Below are 10,144 nucleotides of genomic sequence, written 5' to 3'. Positions count from 1 at the left end.
ACCATAAAACATTACAATCTCTCCATCAAACGGTTGGTTTCTCCGAATTCATTTTCCACTTCATGGTTGCTTTAGAATGAACTTAAACAATTTAAATGCAATGTATAAGTCATATAACTTTAGGAATAAAATTGGTATTGTCCAATGTGTTTGTAATTAAAATTATTTTTTTTTATCTTATGTCCACGCACATCCATCGATGGAATATATACAAACGTGATGTGAAAAAATAAGCACGTTTCGCGGTTGCCACGCCATTGGTCAACCAATAAAACATATAAGTGACTACGGTTGACCAATCCGATCGGATTCAAAAATATGGTTAAATTGGCTAAATTTTTTACCACACTCATAATTTATTGTAATAAACTCATCCAACGGTCGGTTTCTCATTTTCTTTGAATTGCTATATGTAGCTCTTTGGAGTGTATGATGTATAAATATAGATTTATAAAAAATTATTGTCTTTAAAAATTTATTTATCAACAAATTAGTATCTATATATAAATATAGATTTTTTTTGGTACAATATAGTTATATAGATTGTTATCTTTGGTTGTATTTGATCATTATCCATTGAATTTCCAAAGCTCGATTAAAAAAAAAAAAAAACTTGTGTCTTTAAATATTTATTTATAAATAAAGCCCGCAAGGCCCGGCCCAAAAAAGCCCGCAAGGCTAAGCCCGGCCCGGCCCGAAAAAGCCCGCAAGGCCCGCTTTATATGGACGGGCTTGGATCCTTTGATTTTTAATAAAGCCCGGCCCGGCCCGGCCCGCAATTATTTAAAAATATAGCAAGGCCCGGCCCGGCCCGTTGACGACCCCTAGACTAATCCGTGCTCGGGGGATCTTGTCAGAACGCTTCCTCCCCCCTGGCCACCAAGAATATATTGGGATTTAACTCCAATAAGCGTCGGCGGGATTCAGAATATTTTCTTTAGAATATTAATGGTTATGCCTCATTGTTATTATTATTTTTTTAATTCAGTGAAAATTAGAATTATTTGGATATAATTTATTTATATTAAAATTACTGATTTTCATAATATTTTTTTTAAATATAAAATTTAAACGATACTGATGTCATAGTGTATCCATTGCTTAATACACATGGATAATTATCCGTAATTATGGATAAATTAATATTATACAAAAAATATAATATTAAATAAAGTATAACGTATTCTGTATACGTATAAAAGTATTTATGTATTTTGGTAAATATGAAAATAGAAAATAAAAGAAAATGAGGAGAGAGAAAGAAAATAAAAATTAATGCAGTAAAAAAGAAAAGAAAAATGGGAGATACTGAAGTCTTAAGCGTGGCTTTTGGTTAGTGGAACTTGCGATAGAGAATACTCTTTTTCATTCCGTGGCTGCACCGTACCTAATGAGTTTTAGATATCTTTATTTATATCATTTGAAGCAAAAGATACAGAAAAAAATATGTATTCTATGAGCCTTTTGCTAGTAGTGAGTCCTAGCTTTAGGAGTGATGCCTCTCTCTTTGCGGGTGTCACTGGTAAATGTGGAGTTAAAATAGTTATACATAACTTGTTACTAATTAAACTCGCTGAGTATGTGCTAGTAACGCCTCAAGAGTACTATATACACGGGTCCATAATTGTGCATTCATGCATGGTAGTACGTACTTGTCACTTTCCCCACAAACAAACCGGCCTTTCATCTTTATTCATCATCAAGATTCTAACTAGGCACTAGCTAGTAATAAGTACTGTAAATAAGTCGGGACCAAATGAGCAAAGTTTCTAGACAATCGTCCTTGTGAATAGTTTGCCGGTAAATATATGATATGTAGCACTTGTACATTTACTTGCATTAAGTAGTCAAAATTGAGGCGTGGTGTAGCGACCTTATGAATGCGAATATTTGGAAGTCTAATTAAGATGGTGTGTAAGGGTTCCAATAGATTATATATACGTGGTGTGGTGTGTTAGTCAAGCGGCTTAGTCTGGAACTCTCAGGTCTAGCATTTGATTCCCAGCTCCATCCCGTGGCCAGCAGATTTGAGGGACCTTTGTTTGTTAACACGAGGGTTCGTGCGTCTGCGGTGCAGTGATTAGTCTGGCAAAGCTGAAATACACTGCATGAGGGTGCGTGTGTGTGGCAAAGCTGGAATACATTGCATGAGGGTGCGTGTGTGGTTCTATTGACGTCTTCCCCCTTTTTTAAAAAAAAAAAAAAAAAAACTTACATGTTGGCTCATTGAAAAGTCGAATCGATTTAATAAAGAAAATAGTAATACATACTAGTTTATCATTAATTAAAAGTGATGAGTGCTAGTAACGTACACCTGATGAGTACAATATACACGTACAGGTCCATAATTGTGCATTCACCTTAACACTAACAATATCGCATATATGTCACTCTGCCTAAGTTCGATTACTTCGTTCCTTAAATGCAGTATTCATGGTGATTTGTGATGAATGCACAAATGTACATTTAGTTCACTATGCCAATAACCTCATCAGACGACAGACAGGTTGTTTTCTGTCGTCTGATATATTTTAACAACAGACAGTCCAAAATTTATTTTCTGAATATAGCAACATACCATGGTAAGTTAGTTTTCAGAATTAAGTTTATTTTCAAACAACAGTTATCTGTCGTCTCATCAAAGGAGATAAATTGATTTCGATTCGTGTCGTAGCTGATTTTTTCGTTTGTGTTCAGACAACATATTTTTGTCGTCTCCTCAAATTAAAGGAGATAAATTGACTTTGGATTTTGTCGTAGCTATTTTTTTTTGGCACAACTTGAAGAAATTTAGTTCCAAACTTTTAATGATTTATCTCTCCCGAAGTCCCGGACAAATTTATCAAACTCAAAAGAATGGTTTCGCGCTGCACAACAATGCTTTCACTCCCCAATTTTCAGATTCCCTCCTCATCCTTCTCAAAAAAAAAAGGGGCATTTCATTTTACACCCAAATTTCATTACACCTATTAGATTAAGTCCACCCATGATTTTTTCCTAATATACACCAAAATCTGTTGATTAGGTTGATTACATAAATAAATTCTAATTAATTAACATAGAAAATAAAACATATTTTTGTCAGAAATTACTGAATATGCCACAAGCTCTAAATTAAATAAATACATGCACTTGATGAACTAGACCCTTGATTGAAGCTCTCGTAATCAATACTTAATTCGAGGTTTATATATGATTTCTCTATTTTGTGGTTTGGTTTTTTGTATATAAAAGGTATGTTATCTGTTTCATATAAACACTTGAATGGAAAGCAGACATAGGTTAATAACATATTATACAGTTGTTCTATTTGTAATGTATATATGTTATTTCCAATTACAATCTAAAAGTTTTATCTAAAAAAGGTACCTGATCATTAGAATACTTTTTTTTTTTCTAGATAATTTGATTTCATGTATGTATCTAACATATAGGAGGTTTACTTTTTATTTCTATATATTCGATTACAACCTAAATGTTGATAGTTTTTGTATAACATCTCTGTATTAGAATTTATTTTTATTTTTTTGTATCATACCTCTTTGTTAGGTTTTCTATTATATTATACCTATGATTGTATAAACAAAAGTATTATACCTACAATTGTGGTATACATCATTGCGTATTGATCTCTATTAAGCTTGAACATTTCTTTTATTTAAGCCCTATCGACACATACATATTTAGTAGGTACATTAGACATGTATTACTTGAGAGAATGTAAAAGGGCAAATTAGACATATATGAAAATAAGAAAAAATATTGATTATAGGCATACACTCTATATGGAAGGTCTATTAATGTGACTTGGGTGTAAATTAAAAGAAAAGTATGCATGGGTTTTTTCTAATAGAAGGTTGATTTTTTGGGTTTATATCTAATTTTCTCAAAAAAAAAAAAAAAATCCCTCCTCATCCAATTTTCGATCTTATTCCCTCGTCACCCACATCGAACTCCCTCTTGGCTTGCTCATTACAACAGAACAAAAAGAAACAAATTGGATTTCTCTCCTTTAACCCAAGCCCACTCAGATCTCGCCTCCCAATCTCGCTCGCAGCCATGTCCAAAGCTCGCGTCTACGCCGACATCAACGTACTCCGCCACAAGGAGTACTGGGACTCCGAGTCCTTCACCGTCCAATGGGGGTAAGTGAACCCTAATCTAATCTGATTCCTCAATTTTTTCAATCTGATTTTGGTTGTTATTGGTTTTGGTTTTCTAATCAAGGGATAAGGGTGAGTTGTTGTCAACTGGAGATGAAGGGGATTAGACGGAGAAAGGGGAAAAAAGAAAAAGAAAAAGGAACGGGGACAACGAACAGAGGAGGAGAAAGGGAGAGAAGAAAAGAATAGAGGAGAGGGACGAAGAGAAAAGAAAGAAGAGAAAGGAAAAAACAGAAGAAAAGAAAAAGAAGATGGGAAGGGAGAAAGAGATAGAGATGTTTGGCTCAATGATGAGTCGGTCTTATGGAGAGTTTCTGTTCTAGAATAGGATTTTGGTCTAGGAGTTTCGGGTACTGCAACTAGGAGGAAGATGTGAGAATTTGATCTCATGATCATGGAACTTCACCATCGAAATTCAGGATGTTGAAGACTTGAAAGAAGTTTGGCATAACTTCTTGAGCCTTGCTTTCATTCTAGTTCTGGTCCTGTTTAGATTTGAGGTGAGTGACTTCTTTACTTTACAAATTTACTTGATTTCTATACTGCTCTATTGGTTTATGCTTTGAATTGAAATCATGGTCTTGAGAAACGATAATCTGCCAAGTATTAGTTCTCTTAGTGATTCATTTGTGATGATTGAATATATGAACAGCGATGTGGTCTCTTAGTATGTCATTTGTGATGATTGAATACATGAACATCGATGTGGTTTCTTTGCTTGGGGTGGTTTGATTTTTACCTGTTATTCTGCACTGTATGAGTCGCTTTTCTTTTGAGCAATTATACTTTGATTTCTTAAACCAACTTGATTGTAATGTATGCTTTCTATTTCTGTGAATGGTGATGATTATTTTTGTTAATTAAGAGAATGCTTCTAGGTGCTAAATAGTGGCTTATTAAAATTATTTATTGATAGTGATTGTATTTTCTACAACTTTTCATATTATTTGATCTGGGTTAAATCTTATGTTAAAGAATGTACTGGTGACAGGACAGTTTGAAGTCCCAAGCTCCCACATTGTGATCATTGAGGGCATCTATGCTTTGAGTGAAAAGTTGCGGCCTTTATTGGATCTATGAGTATCTGTCACAGGTGATGTTCACTTTGACCTTGTTAAAAGGGTTTTATGGGACATACAGCGAGCTGGCCAAGAACCAGAAGTAATAATTCATCAAATATCTGAAACAGTACTTCTCTGCTTCCCTCGTTACCAATAAGCACTTGACAAATTGTTGTTTTCCCAGAAGCTCTGAACTTCTTTCCCATGTACAGGTATACCCGATGTACAAGGCCTTTATCGAGCCATGTAAAAATTATCAAAAAGTTCAATCCATTTACTGGATTTCTAAGTCCCACTTACATTTTAAAGGTTAATCTCCATTCCTTTCTGTAAAGGTGCTTGTGTTGGTGTTGATTGCTAACCTGAAGTTGTTACACCTGCATCTTCACTGAAAATGTAGTGCACCTTATATATTGTAGTCAGCGAAGCCCTTGTCAGTGGATCAAATAAAGGCAGTCTTTACTGAGGAGCATACATAAGCCAAGGAGGAGACCTATGACACATACCTTCTACCACCTGGTGAAGATCCAGAATCTTGCCAATCATATCTTAGGATGTGGGATAAAGATGGGAAATATAGTCTCATGTTTGAGGTTTGCCTTTCAAAGTTTAGTTTCTATATTTTGTGTGAGATGAGATATGTTGTGAAGGACTTACTGAGGTCAAAATTATATATAGCCTCAGCCTTAAATGATAAGAGATATAGCCAAAAGTCAATATATTTTCATGTACATGATTAGACAGCGTGCTGCCTATTTCAGGAGTGGGTGACAGATAATCCATTTGTTATATCACCAAGAATAACTTTTGAGGTCAGTGTGCGTCTTCTTGGTGGACTAATGGCTCTGGGATACACAATTGCTACTATCCTTAAAAGAAGCAGTTATGTATTCTTCAATGATGGTTTGGACATGGGTTTATATGAGGAAGGATGATGGAGATTACACAGCAACAAACACATTACTTGTCTTGCCCCACTCTCAGAGAGGTAAGAAGGCACTTGACCTTGAGCGTGGAGGGTTTCTTGCCTAACTAAATGAACGGCTTTTGCTGCTATTATCGATCATTTTAACCCTAGCAAAGTAGTCAATTTCAGGCTGGATTGACTTTACTTGGTTGAAAATTTGGAACAATTGATGTAGTTTGGTCACTTTGGTGGCTGATTGAAGTGGTAGTACAATGTTGTTAGTGGTTTCCAGGTTTTTGATGAATATATGGTACAAAGCAATTTCCAGTTTCTATATGAATGGAATCTTGTGGTTTATATTTCCAAGTTCTGATGAATGTATGGTACATCATTGTGGTTTCCAGGTTTTTGAATGTGTGTTGCTTCATTAAAAAAAGAACAATATATGGAAGCCAAATTCTGTGGTTGTAAACCAAATCACACAACATATAAAGCATAACAACTGAACATCGAACAACTGAATTCAAGCAAAATTCTGTTGTCTGAAACAACTAGAATCCATAGATAACTCATTGTAGATGTTGTTGGAATAAAGTTCACACAACAGATTTCCCAAATTAACTTCTAAATTCTACACATTTAGTCGACACTTTATTGTTGTCTCATATTAGATCAGACGATAGACAATTGTTAAAGTCTGTTGCTAAAGTTATACTACAACAACATTTGACTGTTGTTCTATATCATATTTAACTACATATACTTACATTTTGTGAATATCTGGGCACATTCAGACGACATAAATATTTTTGGTGTCTGTCGTCTGAGTTACCTTCTGACGTCGGGCTTTAACCGTCGTCTAAATGTCAATCAGATATCAGCTTACTAGACGACAGATTTTTTTCATATCAGACGACGGGCCAAGTCTGTCGTCTGATGGGTTTGTTGGCATAGTGGTTGATAAGCAAAAGGACTGACCTTTTCTGCCTGAATGGTGGGGTTCAAAAGCATGCACGGTAATCTTACGGAAACGAATGGTAGGTGATATAAAGACAGCTGTTCTTTGATCAACAGGGACAATATATATATCTGACCAAACCTTCAAAGCCAAATTATGTGCTAGTAACGCCTCACTATATAATGGAAGCCACCCGTGCTCTTTAGGCATCTCTGGGTTAGTGGCGCTCGTCCGTACGGGTAGCGTTTGGTTAAAAAGTGAATGCATGAAATGAATGACTCTACTCATTGAGTAACACTCATTGGGTAACGCGTGTGAACCAGCTGTATTCTATTAATTCAAGTACATGTACCACTAGTCTAGTTACTCTTAGAGCAAGTTCATCCGTTGGGTCACCTGTCAGTTACTATTCACTATTTTTTAGTGTTTATTTTCACCATCTGGGTCACAGGCACAGTTTTCAAACTGACCTGGGTCACCGGGTCAGTTTGCAGGTCACGAAAGTGACCCATAAAGTAACTCAGAGGTCACCAGGTCAGTTTGGAAATTGTACCCGTGACCCAGAGGGTGGAAATAAACACAAAAAATAGTGAATAGTAAGTGACTTGGTGACCCAACGGGTGAACTTGCTCTTACTAATCCATTCTCTCATTTTTTGGTCCGACCCTATCACCTTAATGATTAAAACATCGGAAATCTAGAACATACCAAAGGTTAGAATTTTATTTATTTATTTTACATATTGCACACAGGTACTTGGGGCCATGGCTTTCATCCAACATTTACAATGAATGTATTCTTACAATTACTTAAACAGGTTAGATTATGGTTCATAATTATTAAATAAAAACTTGAAAATCACACGACTCGAACACAACACAAGTGGTCTATTAGGCAGTAGTACGTACTGTTAATTTTTCAGGACCAAATGAGATAAGTTTCTAGACAATCGTCAATCATGCTTATGAAGTTTCCCAGCAAGTATGTAGCACTTGTACATATACTTGCATCAAGTAGTAAAATTGAGGCACTGACATGGGTGTAGCCACAGAATGGCATTATTTGGAAGTCTAAATAAGATGGTGCGTAAGGGTTCTGATATATGTGTTGAGAGTCAATACAATAAGTCAGCAAGGTTATACCGCGACTTTTACTCCCCCTCTCTCTCTCGCTCGGCTAGGGTTAGGGTTTGAGTTTTTCCAAGTTGTGTGGCGTCCCTTTTATGGCTGCTGCTATTGCATCCGTGACTGCCAGGCTAGCGACTAAATTGTCACTCAGAGATGGAGAAGAATTGGTGGACCTAGGAAATTTTAGGGTTCCGGGGAAGGAATTTTTGGCCCACAACTTCTATCTAGTGGGGCGGCTAAATACTTGCAGGGCGGTGGTGTTGGATTCCTTCCGAAGTGCTGTGAGATAGATGTGGAGGTTGTCGGGGACCGTGGAGGTCCAACCACGGGGTGAACAGTTTCTGTTTACGTTCACTCATAAGAGGGATGTTGCTCGTGTGAAGAAGGGTGGTCCTTGGGGCTTCCAGCGAGCCATATATGATCCTCCTGAATGATTATGACGGCTTCTCGGATATCTCCGCCGTGAAGTTGGATTTTGTTTGGATCTGGGTTACGTTGCAGGGTGTACTTACATAGGCATTTGCAAGCATAATTAGCTATAATGAGCCACGCTCATGCTACCGCCAGCGGTACCAACTCCCGCCAAAGGAGTGACCTATGGATACACAGCCAAGCAGGCTACCGACTGAGCCCCGGCTTGCCCCCAGATCACCGTTGACGCGCCGCGTCAAAATGGCATCAGAAGCTCCAGAAGCTGGAAACTGAAGCATATCAGTCCCATATCGAAAACATGGAAGAGATCAGCCTCTTCCCCACCTATAAAAGGTTATCTCCTCTCTCCTCATTAATTACGCATTCAATACTCTCCTACTGTTACTTTGTCAACATAAATACATTGATTAACTTAGGCATCGGAGAAGAGAAGACCGCCCAACGCGGTCTTTCCTCTGACGCCCTTTGTTTTTACTTGACAGGTAGCGGAAGTTTTGAGAACATCACGAGTATTGGTCCGCCCTCCGGACCAGCGTTAGCAAAGGTTTAGCTACCGCTGAACTTTAAACATTAACATTGACGCCGTCTGTGGGAACCCTTGAACAAAAGGCCATCCCACCACAACTACCACCATGACTAACGGTAGCGGGGGAAATGCTGAGGAGCAAGCGGATCAGTCCGCCAACCCCCATCCCACCAACCCCGCGGATAACGTTAACCCAGCGGTTAACGTTAACCGTGCACTATTCAACACACCGGTCAACCCCAACGTGGAACCCCAGATTACTCCCCAGATCCCGCCAACCCAGACTACAGCGGAGGCTCAGCCGAGCGGCAGCCGCCCACCGGTGCGGGACTTCGCCGCTATGTATGAGCTGGCACTGGCGGACCTTCACAAGGCAAATAGAGAACGCGAGCAAGAGCGCAGAGAAAAGGCCAAGGCCCAAAAACAGGTGGCCACGCTGATGTCAAAATTTGACGAATTGAAGAAGGCGCTGGAAGCAAACGCCAACCCAGCGCAAAGCGAGCAATCGCGGAGCACCAGGCGCAGTCAACATAACACTGGCGGATTGATACCTGGACCAATCGTTCAGATGCAGGTGCCGCTGAACCCACCAGAGCTACGAGGAATGGGACCACCTCCTCCGCCCCGGCTAATGATGGAGCAGGAGGCGGAGTCAGAACCATCCACCATCCGCTCGGCACTCAGGGCTAGAACCGAGGGTAATGCACCTGCCCCCAGGCGAGGGCTGGTTTAGCGAAACGTCCAGGCGGGACCCAATGGAGACACAACCGCCCTAATACTGGAGCGGATGCAACAACTAGAGCAAAGACTAATTCGGGGGGAGGCAGGCGCCCCAGCGCCAATACCAAATCCACTCTTCGCATCTATGCCAGGACCATTCACTGCCGGCATCCTGCATGCCATCCGCCCGGCACACGCAAAGACGCCAAAGATGTCACATTACGGCGGCAAGACCGACCCCTTTGTCCAT

General features: G+C 38.9%; 1 pseudogene; it reads left to right on the top strand.

Moving 5' to 3' along the window:
- The first annotated feature begins 3,889 nt into the window (after positions 1-3,889).
- On the top strand, positions 3,890-6,465 carry LOC133732760 (inorganic pyrophosphatase TTM2-like; annotated as a pseudogene).
- Positions 6,466-10,144: the final 3,679 nt, after the last annotated feature.

This window comes from Rosa rugosa, chromosome 2, assembly GCF_958449725.1.
Source record: "Rosa rugosa chromosome 2, drRosRugo1.1, whole genome shotgun sequence".
Classification (NCBI taxonomy): domain Eukaryota; kingdom Viridiplantae; phylum Streptophyta; class Magnoliopsida; order Rosales; family Rosaceae; genus Rosa; species Rosa rugosa.
Note: the sequence above shows the minus strand (reverse complement) of the source record. Positions and strands in the feature narration are given on the sequence as shown.